Below are 2,150 nucleotides of genomic sequence, written 5' to 3'. Positions count from 1 at the left end.
ATAGTGCTCAGAGCCCCTGAAGCGACTATTAAAGAACAGGCGCAAAATTAGATTAGTACTAACGTACGTGCGTATTTTGGTACATACTATCTGTTCAAGCATTTGATATCGTAGTATTTTACTATAACTTGCAACCCCGAACTGTCAACAGATATCTTTCGTTAAGATTTAGTTATTGTTTTAAATCTTAACGAAAGATTTCTGTTGACAGTTTAGTTATTGATTTGGAGGTCGACGTTGCTTCAGTCCGTGCGTGTGAACCTGAAATTTGCCCACACGTGACCCCCGGGTGGTGCTACGAAGGCAGCCAGACAATCTTTCTAGATCTCCTGGCTATTCGAGAAGTACATAACCGAGAGGAAATGACTCATAATCACATCAAAAGCCCTTCTCAAGGCCAAGCATCTAGGAATCGTGGAAAAAGTGTTAAAATATGCCAATTGAACATTGAGGGTATTAGTAAAACCAAATGCCAAATTGTTCAAAAGTTATTGACTAATCACAACATTGATGTGGTTGCCCTACAGGAAACACACACAGATAACGAAGAACAACTACACTCCAGAGGAAAAGTACGGTGCAGCATGCCACCGTACCTATGGAGTATCCACATTCGCCAAAAATAAAATAGAGAACGCTCGGCTGCTATCCACTTCCACAAATGACAATATCCACTCTGTGATAATCAATATAGGTGAATTGGTCATAAGTAACATTTAAAAACCACTAGGATCCGTATGACCAGCAGATATCCTCCAATCACACCGCCATCCCGCGGTCTTTGTAGGGGACTTTAACAGCCACCACACGCAATGTCGATACAGAACAACTGATACAAATGGTGAAGCCTTAGCAAACTGGGCAGAAGGAAACAACATCCACCTCATTTTCGATGCTACACATCGTGGTTCCTTCAGATCAGCGGCTTTGAAACGAGAATATGACCCAGACCCATGCTTTGTCACAGCTGATGAAAATCACCAGCTGGTCAACACAAGCCGAAATGTTTTGCCGGATTTCCCACACAGCCAACACCGTGCAGTCCTAGTAGAAATCGGCACAGGTATTCCATTGATAACCTCAACTCCTCGACCCAGATGGAACATTAAAAAAAAGCGGACTGGAAAGTTTACTCTGAAGATATCGATAAATGTCTGGGATGGATCTGTCCATCTGCTGATAGCTATAAAAGATTTGTAGGAGCAGTCATCAGCACAGCAAAAAATCACATACCTAGAGGATACCGCAAAGAATACATTCCAGGCTGGGACGAGATATGTGAGAAACTGTGTAACGACTACCAAAGCAGCGGTGACATAGAAATAGCACAGCCTTGATACTGCACAACAGAAGTGGATGGAAACTACTCAGCCTATGGACTTTAAAGTATCCAGCAGAAAAACATGGTCCCTGCTTCGAAAACTAGGAGGAGCCAGCCTATCATTCGAGAAGAAAAACCCCACAACGCCTAACAAAATTATTTTGCACATTGTTAAAACATCTAAAGGGGTAAACCACCTAGAGACGACAATACGCATTAAACGTGACTTAGAAAGTTAAAAGCAAGAGCCAGTGTTGAAACTAAATATTCATTCGACATCATCCCTGAAGAGATCTCGGCAGCAATAAAGGATGCAAAACCAGGTAAAGCCCCTGGCTCAGATGACATCCTCCCAGAGTTTCTTATCAAGTCTGTCAAATATATGAAAATATGGTTAGCAAAGAATGAAATTTTCACTCTGCAGCAGAGTGTGCGCTGATATGAAACTTCCTGGCAGATTAAAACTGTGTGCCCGACCGAGACTCGAACTCGGGACCTTTGCCTTTCGCGGGCAAGTGCTCTACCAACTGAGCTACCGGAGCACGACTCACTCCCGGTACTCACAGCTTTAATCTGCCAGGAAGTTTCATATCAGCGCACACTCCGTTGCAGAGTGAAAATTTCATTTTGGAAACATCCCCCAGGCTGTGGCTAGGCCATGTCTCCGCTATATCCTTTCTTTCAGGAGTGCTAGTTCTGCAAGGTTCGTAGAGGAGCTTCTGTAAAGTTTGGAAGGTAGGACACGTGATACTGGCAGAAGTAAAGCTGTGAGTGCCGGGCGTGAGTCGTGCTTCGGTAGCTCAGTTGGAAGAGCACTTGCCCGCGAAAG

The 2,150-nt window shown here is 43.9% G+C and overlaps 1 non-coding gene across 1 annotated transcript; it reads right to left on the bottom strand.

Moving 5' to 3' along the window:
- Positions 1-1,789: 1,789 nt before the first annotated feature.
- Trnas-cga (transfer RNA serine (anticodon CGA)) lies at positions 1,790-1,864 on the bottom strand. Its single transcript has one exon. It is a non-coding gene; the product is annotated as a tRNA-Ser (tRNA).
- Between the last annotated feature and the right edge of the window lie 286 nt (positions 1,865-2,150).

This window comes from Schistocerca gregaria, chromosome 6 (assembly GCF_023897955.1).
Source record: "Schistocerca gregaria isolate iqSchGreg1 chromosome 6, iqSchGreg1.2, whole genome shotgun sequence".
NCBI classification, from domain to species: domain Eukaryota; kingdom Metazoa; phylum Arthropoda; class Insecta; order Orthoptera; family Acrididae; genus Schistocerca; species Schistocerca gregaria.
This window is presented reverse-complemented; position numbering and strand designations above follow the sequence as displayed.